Source organism: Exserohilum turcica (assembly GCF_000359705.1).
Source record: "Exserohilum turcica Et28A unplaced genomic scaffold SETTUscaffold_7, whole genome shotgun sequence".
NCBI classification, from domain to species: Eukaryota; Fungi; Ascomycota; class Dothideomycetes; order Pleosporales; family Pleosporaceae; genus Exserohilum; species Exserohilum turcicum.
In genome coordinates this window covers 1,688,961-1,701,853 of record NW_007360288.1, presented here as the reverse complement: position 1 = coordinate 1,701,853, position 12,893 = coordinate 1,688,961, and the positions used below count along the sequence as shown (strand labels likewise).

Here is a 12,893-nt window from a genome sequence, read left to right as displayed (position 1 = left end):
CCTAAGAGAGTTAGTGTTATAGGCGAGAGAGGCCTAAATAACGAGTATGCATTCACCTATTGTACAGAAGAAGAAAGATACAGAAAAGAACTATCTAGAGGGCCCTTCTTTTATAGTTATTACTCGTACAAACGCTTAGACCTTTAGTCTTCCTTCTTACTTAAGCTTATTTATAAGTAGCTAACTACGTGATTTAGTTACGTAACTAAAGTTGTGTAATTTACTACTATGTAACCTATAGGTTATACCTCTCTAGCGTAGCCCTTTACAATACTCCCCTCCTTCACCTTGTCTAATATTACGTGCGTATTCTTTAGTCTTCTTTTCCTTTCTCTCTGTCCGTTTACTATTACATGTTTAGCGTCTTGTATAGTTAAGGTAAAGGCAAATAGTAAAGGTGAGAGAGAGTTAGGCAATAGTGCTATATAGCAAACGCTGTCTAGTAAGCATAAATACTCTTCTTCCCCTACCTACTGCTTATTTCCTTTATCCCTTTAGCTTTAACATTTCTCTTATTATAGTCACTTCCTTAAGTCTTCTTATACAATAGCCAATTATAGGATATAGGCTAATAGCTAGGTTAACGCCTTACGTTTCTACATAAATAGTGGAGTTAACAATACTATCAAGCAGGCAACTGCTTAGATCTTTGATATTGCTTATTAGTTGCTTACTCGTACAACGCTAGGTGCTATCTAGGCTATAGCGTCTATTATTATTAGATAGGTTAACCTTGATAACTACTAGGTCTAGTACAATTTTAACGTGTAGGTTGCTAAATTGATTTGCTAAGTGTTTAATACTACTCCTATAAGTGTCGCTTCCTTATTATACGTCTAAATTAGCTAACTAGTATAGCCTAAGCTTCGCTAGGTCTTTAACATATTCTACTATCTAAGGGGGCTATCGCCCTATAATGCTACCTTTAGTCCTAGCCTTAGTGGTTATTTGCCTATTGTCGCCTATACAACGCTCTATGCCCGTTAAATCTTAGGTAGCTAACCCTTATACCTTAAGGCCTTCCTTGTCCATTTACATAGCGCCCTTAATACTACATTTTATAATAACTATGCGCTAGTCTTAGACAGGGCGAAAGAGTTTATAGCCTTTGCTAGTTGTGTCTCTATCTATAGAGAGTGGGGGGGTGCGTGTAGCAATTGCATCTAGCAGGACTATAGCGCCCGTTGTTTAGCAGAAGGAGGGGACAGTTCATCTATCCATACGCTAGCTAAGCGTTGTCTTCTAGACACTAAGAGGGATTATTTAGCCTCTAGAGGTAGCGCTAGGTCTCTATTGCTTATTAAGTAGCTTTCGCCTCTAGCTATTTTATAGCTAGCTGTTAGGTTTTTATATAGAGAAAGTTTAGGCAAGCTATTCGTCTAGGGCCTTCGTGTCTTTAAGTGCTATAGCTAGTTCTTAACTTCCCTCTAGGTAGCCTATCTAAATAACGAGATATTGCAGTTCTCTATTTCGCATTCGTTTGTCCATAATGCCTTGTACAAGCCATTCTAAATAGTCTTCTTCTTCTTTTCTATCTTCTTATACAACGATAGCTACAGTGCTACTATTATCTATTTGTTATAATAGTAAGGAGTTATTAGATACTAGCCTTAGCTTGTCTACGTAGAAGAATTTTGTCTCCTAGGGCACCGCCAGTTCTACCTATTAGGGGTCCCGTACGCGGGCGACTTAGTACTTTCTACTTTTCTAGTCTAGCTTTTTGCTTATCTAGGCTATTTATATATTACGTAAGTCTAGCTAGACCTAGTCTCCTACTTTATAAGCAAGCGATAGTTTGCAAGATTTATTTGCCTGCTTCTCTTACTCTTATTAGGCGTACAACATTGCTAAAACTGCCTAGTTTGCCGCATTACTAATCGTACGTACTATCTCTTTAGCTACTACGCTCGCTTCTTAGTTATCTAAGATAGCTTCTTTTTAAGGAAATAGGGCATTATAGTAACTATAGTAGAGAAAGAAGGGGGATACACCTATAGAGGCGTTTGTATAGGAGTTAAGCATAAGTTCTAGAAGAGGGTAAAGCTAAGCCTGATTGTCTTAGTTGTAGTTGCAAAAGATCTATACAACTACTTCTATGTTGCTATTAGCTTGTTCTATTATCCTATTTGTTTGTAGGTGGTAAGCTATAGAGAGATTCCACTAAATATTTAGCAGCTTACAGATGTTTTCCTATGGTTAGCTTGCGAACTAGGGGCCGTAGTTAGACGTGATAGACTATAGAAGGCTATAGTAGTGGTAGACTTCTCGTACAAAAGCCTAAGCAACGTCTATTATCTTAATCTTGTTTATAGAGACTAGTACAACGCCTTTCCCTAATTAGTCCTTGACTACTATTAAGTTTGTGTTTCTAAGAGAGTTAGGAAGGCCTATAATAAAATTAACTATAAGGTGCTGCCACGTATAACTAGGCACAGGTAGGGGCTTTAAGTAACCAAACTTTCCGTCCCGCTAGGGAGTGCTTTTATAGCATAGCTCGCAGTTCTATACAAAGCGTTGTATGTCATTGCTTATGCGAGGCTAGTACTATTCTCGTGCAACAATCTAACAGGTCTCTTCTCGTCTAGGATGTCTAGTTAGGAGAGATAGGTAAGCCACTTAGATAACTCCTATGCGTAATAGTTTAAAGTCTAGTACCCACACACATCCACGCTATTAGATTTGTTCTTCTTAGTTAATTGTATAGTCACTTAGCGAGATAGCAACCTTGCGCGTGCTAGAGAGCGATTGTCTTCCTTCTTATACGGCGGCTAGTACTTCTTAGTAGATAGTGTTATCCTGCGCTGCCTATACCTAATGTTCTTGTACTAAAGCTAGAAGGTCTAGGGGTTGAGGTAGTGTTTCTAACACTAAAGAGGTTCCTTAAGTCTATATAAGTAGTGCTAGGACGTAGTCTAGCGTATAAGCTAGGACTAGCATTGTAAATTTATAAGAGGAGGCATACTCGTCCCCTACGTCCTTAAGCATATCTTAATCTTAGCAAGATAGCGCGTCTACTCTTATATTATCCTTGCCTAGACGATAGCGCAACTTTATATTTAGGAAGTAAGCAAGCTCTAAGTTCTATCGTACGTGGCGTTTAGACAGCTTCTACTTGTAGGTGAAGTATTCTAAGTTCTTGTAGTCTATAATGACTTCAAACTCTTGTACACTATAGAGTTTAGCGTCCTATTCCTTTAAGCAGTAGATTACTGCTAGTAGTTCCTTATTATAGATAGAGTAATTAGCTTCGTGTGTAAGTAGTTTCCTAGAGAGATAAGGCACTATATAGAGTGTGCCCTTATCATCTTCTTATAGGAGTATAGCTCCTAAGGCTTAACTAGAAGAATCATATTCTACTACTATACGGCGTTTAGGGTCAAATGCGACGAGTACTTTATTTAAAAGGAATGCTTCTTTAAGAGCTACAAAACTCTCTTCTTAAGTAGCGCCCTATTAAAACTAAGCGTCTTTCTTAGTAAGTTATACAAGAGAGTCTACTAAATATAAGAAGTAAGAAATAAACCTTGAGTAAAAGTTAGCAAATCCTAAGAAACCTTATACGCCTTAGATAGACGTAGGGGGTTCCTATTCTTAGATAGCTTTTGTCTTCTCTAGGTCTATGAAGACACCCTTTCCTACTTTAAGGATAAACCCTAAATACTTCGTACGTTAGACGTTAGATTCGCACTTATCTAATTTAAGTTATAGTTCTGCTGCTTATAGTTATTTAATTACTTATTATACGTAGGTGTAGTTTTAAGACAGAGAGCCGTCTATAAAAATTAAGATGTTGTTAAGGTAAGCAGATACAAAGTTGTCTAGTAGGTCCTATAAGATCTAATTAACGTAGCGCTAGAATGTACTTAGAGTATTAGCTAGACTAAAGAGTATAACTAGCTATTTATACAAGCTAAATCTTATCTAAAAGGCTATTATCTATTCTTATCTTTTAGTAATCTATATTTTATAAAAGGTAGTAGACACGTCTAGCTTAGTATACCACTTAGCTTGTCTAACTTAGTTTAGGGTCTTATAAATTAGAGGAAGAGGGTATTAGTCTTTTCGCGTAATAGCGTTAAGCGTATAACGTACCCCACGGCTTCGCGAGCCACACGGGTTCGCGAGCCACTTTTGCCAAGCCCTCACCAAAACTACTACCCCACCCTAATGTCGCAACAACAACAGCAGTTATAGCCCTCTAGTGAATGTTAGATATAGCTTGCTCTTTAAGCTCTTAAATAAGATACGACTCTCTCTCGACGACGCGCTGCAGCTATCTATAACGTAGATCAAACAACACTAAGCTAAAGACGCGACAGACGACCTTTATAGGCAGATCGCTAGCCAAAAATAAGGAATCTAACTAAGTTTAAAGAGGACGTAATTATTAAGCATATACTTAAGCTAGTTACGCGTAGATTTCCCCCTTAGCTCGTAGACGTAGCTAATATAGCTAATTTCTTGCGCGCTAAGCGTAATCTAGACTAGGTTAGCCAAAACTGGCCTAGTACCTTCGTTAAACGTTGATCTAAGCTTGTGACGCGTTTTAATCGCAAGTACGACTATAAGAGAGCCCTCTATGAGGATCCTAAGACTATCTAGGCCTAGTTTGACCTATTATTATTATTATTATTATTATTATTATTGTTGTTTAACGTCCTTTCTCAGCCCAAAGGGCTATATAAGACGTGCAGGCTTAAGGCCTGCAAGTAACTACGTAGGCTAGAATTTAATCTAGGTACAAAGTGAGTAGGTACAATGTAGGGGGTTATCTAAATGAAGGTGAGGCTCGTAGCCTAGTAGTTTTTTAGTGAGTAACTCTCTCAGATCTTTCACTTTAAAATGAGTCTTCCTCTCAAGTTTTAACGAGTAACTCTCTCAGTCGAATAGGTAGTTTAATGAGTAACTCTCTCATGTGGGTGGACCATAAATATGGTTGTGAGGGGAGAAGGATTCGAACCTTCGATCTTTGCTGACGTGAGACAGCAGAAAATTTTCCAGGCGCTCCACCACTGCGCCATCCCCCCCCTAGTTTGACCTAGTAGCCCGCATAAAAGCCAAGTATAGTATTGTAGACAACGACACGTATAACTTTGACGAGACTGGCTTTATGATAGGCTAGATTGCCCCTAGAGCTGTTGTTACAGCTTTAGAGAGACGTGGACGACCAAAGACTATCTAGCCTAGCAATAGAGAGTGGGCAACAGTCATCCAGGGCATCAATGCGACTAGGTGGACGATTCCGCCCTTCATTATACTCAAGGCGCGCCACCACCTCTTAAGCTGGTATAAGGACGGCGATATACCCTAGAACTAGGTTATTGGAGTCTCTAAGAACGGCTGGACGACTAATAAGGTTAGTCTTGCGTGGCTAAAGCACTTTAATAAGCATATAAAGACAAAGAAGGTTGGTATCTACTGCTTACTTATTATTAACGGCCATAAGAGCCATAACTCGCTAGATTTCCAAAAGTACTGCAAAGATTAGGGTATTATCACTATTTGCATGCCTCCGCACTCGTCCCACCTCTTGCAGCCTCTTGATGTGGGCTGTTTTGCCCCTTTAAAGCAGGCCTATGGGCGCCAAGTCGAATCGCTCATGCGCAGCTAGATCAGCCACATCACCAAACAAGAGTTCCTATCTTGCTTTAAGCGGGCTTTTAACGCCTTATTTACAGCTAGCAATGTCCAAAGAGGGTTTTAAGGCGCTAGATTGGTCCTATTTAACCTAGAACAGGTTATATTAACGCTTAATATCAAGCTACGCACTCCATCACCCCTACCTATTAACAACTAGCCCTAGGTGTCGCAAACGCCTAGCAATACCCTAGAATTAGGGTCGCAATTAACGCTAGTAAAGCAGAGGATTTAGAAGCATACAAATAGTTCGCTAACGTCTATTGTAGAGGCCTTTAAAAAGGTCTCAAAGGGGGTAGCGATTATCGCGCACAAGCTAGTGTTAGCGCAAAAGGAGATTGCTAAGCTTAAAGTAGCAAATGAGGCCGCAACGCGTCGAAAATCGCATAAAAGAAAGCAGGTTCAGGCGGAGGGGACCTTAACAGTTAAAGATAGGGCGCGCTTAACTGCTCTCTAGGACTTTAGGGTGCGTAGTAATAGAAAGAAGTTAAAGAAGCAGAAGCGCGCTAAAGTGGGTGAACCGTCTTAACAGCGGTGTAGACAGTGCAATAGGACTAGGCATAACGCGCGAACTTGTAAGAATGTAGCAGAAGTAGTCTCTAAATAGCATTTTATATTTTATTGCACTATATTAGCTAAAGTTAGGCTGTTTTAGGACATAATATACTAGTTTTGGTGAGGGCTTGGCAAAAGTGGCTCGCGAACCCGTGTGGCTCGCGAAGCCGTGGGGTACGTTAGTAGTTAATATAGAACCTTAGTCCTCCTCTAGGCTTCTATATAAAGAGGACTAGCAACGCTATAAGAGAGGTGCTTACATAGATAAAACCCTTTTTAAGTAGGTCTAGGAGTGTCTTCCTTAGGACTAGTAGTTGGTCTCTAGACATGCTATAGAGCGGTCCGTACGGGATCTCTAGTAGCTTGCCATCTTAGGGAATTAATTTAATTTTGTAGTCTACGTCTAGGCCTTAGTGGGGTAGTAACTCTACTCCCTTTTTTAGCAAGAAAAGCTACGCGTGGTCCTTAAGGTAGGTAGGGAGGGCTTTCTTTACTTTGTCTATTGTGAGTTTTGCTTTTAGATAGAGAGCTTTTTCAATATCTTTTAGACTAGCCGCGAATACCTATACTTTCTTCTATCTTCTATTTCTTCATACGTGTAGTTGGAAAGCAGCAGTAGTGATAGCAGCACAGTCTATCTGCGTGGGCGTGGTGCTCTCCCTACTTTGTACGGAGAATCTGTAGCGTCGTAGGAGCAGGCGGTGTTCGGCAGTGTATAGTACTCTATCCATCTCTTCTAACTAGGTCTTTCTAAGGATCATGTCAAACTCGTACGTGGACGAGATAATATACGCCGCTACTTTTCGTTTTACTCCTCCTAAGTCAAGTATAAACTCTATTACTCCTTGGACAAGACTTGTCTTTTTATCTACTATTGCTAAGAGGGTAGATAAGATTGTGTAACGCAGTAGGTTTAGTTGTTGTATGAGCTTATCACACATAACTAAATATGTGCAATACCTATAGTTAAGCATTACAATAGCATTTCTTACACTATTTACGACTACATTTATAGACATTGCTTTTGTAGGCTTTAATAGTTTAAGTATTCTATGCAGTGCTCGTACAACATCTCTTTCCTGCTTTGTTCGCTCTAACCAGCGCTTTTTAGTTAGAGCTCTTCTTTTCCCTCGTCTAAGTCATCCTTTATAGGTGCTATAGTAGCCACCTTAGTATAGTTTCCTTGTTCATACGTACGAGTAGTAAGAGGAGCGTTGCAGTCTTTATAATAGTGTCCTCGTCCGCTATAGCAAAAATAATATTTCTCTTAATAGCGTCTTTTAATTTTAGCATAAGACCTCTAGTATTCTTTTATTATACGTGGCCTAGTTGCGCCTAAAGTAGGGGTCTAGTCTATCTCTTTAGATATAGCTTAAGTGTTGCTAAGGAAGGGTAACGTAAAAGTTAGTTGTTTAGACAATAGTTGTTTTATCGCTCTTAGGTTTTCCTACGTAACTCTTATTCTTTGTACGAAGCTATTATACTTCTTATTCTTACTAGGCTAGTAGCCTGCTTAATACTTAAGCAACTCTTTGTTAAGAGAGTTCTTTAAGTAGTTAACCTTTTAAGCGTTGTCTATAGCGCTTAGGCCTGCTTCTTAGAATTTTAAATTAAAGACTTAAACGTAATAAAGAAACTCTCCCCTTCCTTGTCTAGTCGTACGAAGGTAGTGGAGAGCCTTCTGTTTAATTATAGGGTCTTAGAAGAACTTGTCTAACTAGGACTATAGTCTAGCTGTTATGGCTGCTAGGGTGCTGTTTATAAGAGCTTAGACGTACGCACAAAGCGCATTAAAAGTTCGTCCTTTCATACGTGTAACAATATAGTAGGTTTTAAGTTCCTTACTTAGGTAAGCTACTCTATCTACAAAGAGCTTAGCCTATACACGCATCTTCTACTAAGTGTATTATTTATAGATACTATAGTTAAATATATCTATATTAGAGAGTCTAGGCTTAGGGTAACTTTATACAAGTAAGGCTAGAGTAGTCGCCTCACTTGTTTAGTTAGTTGTATTCATAGCGCTAACGTGAGCCCCTATAAGAGGCGGTGTCGTACAGGCTTCTTAGAGTTGCCTTATTAGGAGCTTAATCTAGGACATCATTTCCTAGTGTGCAACTGCCTATCTCTTAAGCTATTTAGCCTATTGTACGTTGTTAGCTGTTAGCTAGTTAATATTTTCTCTTATTATACGAATCAAGGCGATGGATTCCTTGTCTAGCATAGCTAGGCTAGAGGCTGGTGGCGTTCCTTATAACTCTATCTCTTTCTTCTTGCGTTGTTTTAGTCTCTCTTGTGTCGTACGAGAGAGATTAAAGAGTGTTAATCTTTCTTCTTATATTATAGGCGAGAGAGGCCTAACTAACAAGTATACATTCACCTATTATATAGAAGAAGAAAGATACAGAAAAGAACTATCTAGAGGGCCCTCCTTTTATAGTTGTTACTCGTACGAATGCTTAGACCTTTAGTCTTCCTCCTTACTTAAGCTTATTCGTACGTAGCTAACTACGTTATTTAGTTACGTGACTAAAGTCATGTGATTCACTACTATGTGACCTGTAGGTCATACCTCTCTGGCGTAGCCCTTTACACTATACACTTAACGCTATTACGCGAAAAGACTAATACCCTCTTCCTCTAATCTATAAAACCTTAAACTAAGTTAGACAAGCTAAGTAGTATACTAAGCTAGATATATCTACTACTTTTTATAAAATATCAATTACTTAAGAATAAGAATAAATAATAGCCTTTTAGATAAGATTTAGCTTATATAAATAGCTAGTTATACTCTTTAGTCTAGCTAATACTCTAAGTACGTTCTAGCGCTACGTTAATTAGATCTTATAGGACCTACTAGACAACTTTGTATCTGCTTACCTTAACAACATCTTAATTTTTATAGACGGCTCTCTATCCTAAAACTACACCTACGTATAATAAGTAATTAAATAACTATAAGCAGCAGAACTATAACTTAAATTAGATAAGTGCGAATTTAACGTCTAACGTACGAAGTATTTAGGGTTTATCCTTAAAGTAGGAAAGGGTGTCTTAATAGACCTAAAGAAGACAAAAGCTATCTAAGAATAGAAACCCCCTGTAACGGGCTGAACGCCCTTCGCCTCCCATACTCGTCTACGACCTCGTTTACTCCACCTGCCCGGCCCGATTGTTACCCTAGCAACCAGCATTGTATATAGATAGCTACGTAGCCGAGAGCTTAGCTCTCTATCGAATACAATCTTGTTACCTTGGCCTGTCCGATCGTGCTCCCGAGCTTAAGACTACCCTCCGGGGTCGAGCCCCTTACACCCCCTATGTCTATCTAAGGCGTATAAGGTTTCTTAGAATTTGCTAACTTTTACTAAAGGTTTATTCCTTACTTCTTATATTTAGTAGACCCTCTTATACAACTTACTAAGAAAGACGCTAAGTTTTAATAAGGCGCTACTTAAGAAGAGAGTTTTATAGCTCTTAAAGAAGCATTCCTTTTAGACGAAGTACTTATCACATTTGACCCTAAACACTATATAGTAGTAGAATGTAATTCTTCTAATTAAGCCTTAAGTGCTATACTCCTACAAGAAGATAATCAGGGTATGCTTTATATAGTAGCTTATTTCTCTAGGAAACTGCTTACATATAAAGCTAATTACCCTATTTATAATAAGGAACTGCTAGTAGTAATCTACTACTTAAAGGAATAGGACGCTAAACTCTGTAGTGTACAAGAGTTTAAAGTTATTATAACGTGGTTCATAAGCGAGTCGGCCACCCAAGCGAGTCGGCCACTTTGTACCGGCGCGTCGACGTTAACACTATAACGCGTTATGTCTTAACCACACAATTATTTGTTAATCTATTCTAAATCTAATCTTTAACTTGCTCTTTTTAACGTCTAATCGCAACGTGTTTAAAGCTAAAGACGTGCTGCTTCTATCTATAACGTGCCTTAAACTACTCTCTAAGACCAACGCGCTAGAAAGCGCTTTTAACGCGACTGCGAACCGAATTTAAAGCGCCTAAATAAGCTAGAAGAGGAGGCTATTGTTAGGCGTATTCTTGAAGAGTCTACGCGAGGATTTGCCCCTATAAAGGCTGAGGTTCGAGCAATAGCTGATAAACTGTTAGAGGAGCGTGGTGGCAACCCTGTTGGCAAGAACTAGGTTGACAACTTTGTTAAGCGGACTCCTAATCTCCGTACGCGCTAGAGCCGTCCCTATAATCACCAGCGAGCCGCCTGCGAGGATCTAGTGGCTATCCAGCGCTGGTTTGACTTAGTCCAGGCGACAAAGCAGAAGTGGGGTATTGTGGACGATGATATATACAACTTTAACGAAACTAGCTTTATAATAGGCAAGATTTTATTATAGTTAGTTATTATAGGCTTAGAAGGATATAGGAAAAAGAAGCAGGTACAGCCAGGCAACCGTGAGTGGGTTACTGTGATCTAAGGCGTGGGCGCGTTAGGTCGCTGAATACCACCCTTCGTTGTCTTTGCGGGCAAGGTGCTTATCAACGTCTAGTTTGAGGATTTGCCTGCTAACTAGGTTCTTAAAGTCAGTCCTAATAGCTAGACGAATAATTAGCTTAGTCTTGCCTAGTTAGAGCACTTTGATACCTATACAAAGAGGCATACTGTGGGTGGGTATCGACTGCTCATTATCGACGGCCATGAGAGCCACTGCTCTATCGATTTTCAAGATCTTTGCAAGGAGAAGAATATTATTCTTCTCTGCATGCCTCCACACTCGTCTCACCTGTTGCAGCCCCTTGACGTTGCCTGCTTCTCGCCGTTAAAGCGTAAGTATGGCGACGCTGTTTTAGGCTTAGCACGTAACCGCACCTACTATATTAGCAAGGAAACCTTCCTACCAGCCTTTAAGGCTGCTTTTAAGCAGTCTATCACGAAGGAGAATATCCAAGCTGGCTTTAGAGGTGCTGGTCTAGTCCCACACGACCCACAGGCTGTGCTATCTAAGCTTGATGTGGTGGTGCAGACGCCAGTACAATCACCGCGACAGGCAGCCGCCTGGGAGGCGTAGACACCACGCAACGCGCGCGAGGTTGAGGCTTAAAGTACTCTTATTTAACAGAGAGTAAGAAACCGCCCTAGGTCTTCTGCAAATTCTCTTAACGAGAAGGTTATGCAGCTAAGTAAAGGGGCTCAGCAAATAGCACATGAGATGACGCTTATGAGGGAGGAAGTAGCTGCTCTTCGAGAGGCTCTAGACACAGCAAATAAGCGTAAGAACCATAAGCGGCGATACGTACGGACAGAAGAGACTCTTACTGTAGGCGAAGTACAAGAAGTATTAGCTGAACAGGCGGGTAGTAGTCGTGGTGATAGTGAGAGTGCGTCGAAGAGGGTGCGAGGAGAGCGGCGGTGCGGGCGTTGTAAGCAGACTAGACACAACGCTCGTACCTACGTAGTAAAGATAGATAGTGCAAGTGATAGTAGTAATTCTAATAATTAATTTAGTATATTACAATAGTTTATTGACTGTGATAAAAGACTGTAATAACGTGTTGAAGTTGACGCGACGGTACAAAGTGGCCGACTCGCTTGGGTGGCCGACTCGCTTATGAACCACGTTAGACTATAAGAACTTAGAATACTTCACCTACAAGCAGAAGCTGTCTAAACGCCACATACAATAGAACTTAGAGCTTGCTTACTTCCTAAACATAAAGTTGCGCTATTTTCTAGGCAAGGATAATATAAGAGCAGACGCGCTATCTTACTAAGATTAAGATATGCTTAAGGACGTAGAGGATAAGCATACCTCCTCTTATAAATTTATAATGCTAGTCCTAGCTTATACACTAGACTAGGTCCTAGTACTACTTATATAGACTTAAGGAACCTCTTTAGTGTTAGAAACACTACCTCAACCCCTAGACCTTCTAGCTTTAGTACAAGAACATTAGGTATAGGCAGCGCAGGATAACACTATCTACTAAGAAGTACTAGCCGCCGTATAAGAAGGAAGACAATCGCTCTCTAGCACGCGCAAGGTTGCTATCTTACTAAGTAACTATACAATTAACTAAGAAGAACAACTCTAATAGCGTGGATGTGTGTGGGTACTAGACTTTAAACTATTACGCATAGGAGTTATCTAAGTGGCTTACCTATCTCTCCTAACTAGACATCCTAGACGAGAAGAGACCTGTTAGATTGTTGCACGAGAATAGTACTAGCCTCGCATAAGCAATAACATATAACGCTTTATATAGAACTGCAAGCTATGTGTAAAGGGCTACGCCAGAGAGGCATGACCTACAGGTCACATGGCAGTGAATCACATGACTTTAGTCACGTGACTAAATGACGTGGTTAGTTACGTACGAACAAGCTTAAGTAAGGAGGAAGACTAAAGGTCTGAGCGTTCGTACGAGTAACAACTATAAAAGGAGGGCCCTCTAGATAGTTGTTTTCTGTATCTTTCTTCTTCTGTACAATAGGTGAATGCATACTCGTTAGTTAGGCCTCTCTCGCCCATAACACTATGCTACAAAAGCACTCCCTAGCAGAATACAAAGTTTAGTTACTCAAAGCCCCTACCTATGCCTAGTTGTACGTGGCAGCACCTTATAGTTAATTTTATTATAGGCCTTCCTAACTCTCTTAGAAATATAAACTTAATAGTAGTAAAGAACTAATTAAGAGAAAAAGCGTTATACTAGTCCTT

The 12,893-nt window shown here is 39.9% G+C and overlaps 1 non-coding gene across 1 annotated transcript; it reads right to left on the bottom strand.

The window, feature by feature from the left end:
• Window positions 1-4,939: 4,939 nt before the first annotated feature.
• SETTUDRAFT_t69 lies at window positions 4,940-5,027 on the bottom strand. The gene has a single exon. It is a non-coding gene; the product is annotated as a tRNA-OTHER (tRNA).
• Window positions 5,028-12,893: the final 7,866 nt, after the last annotated feature.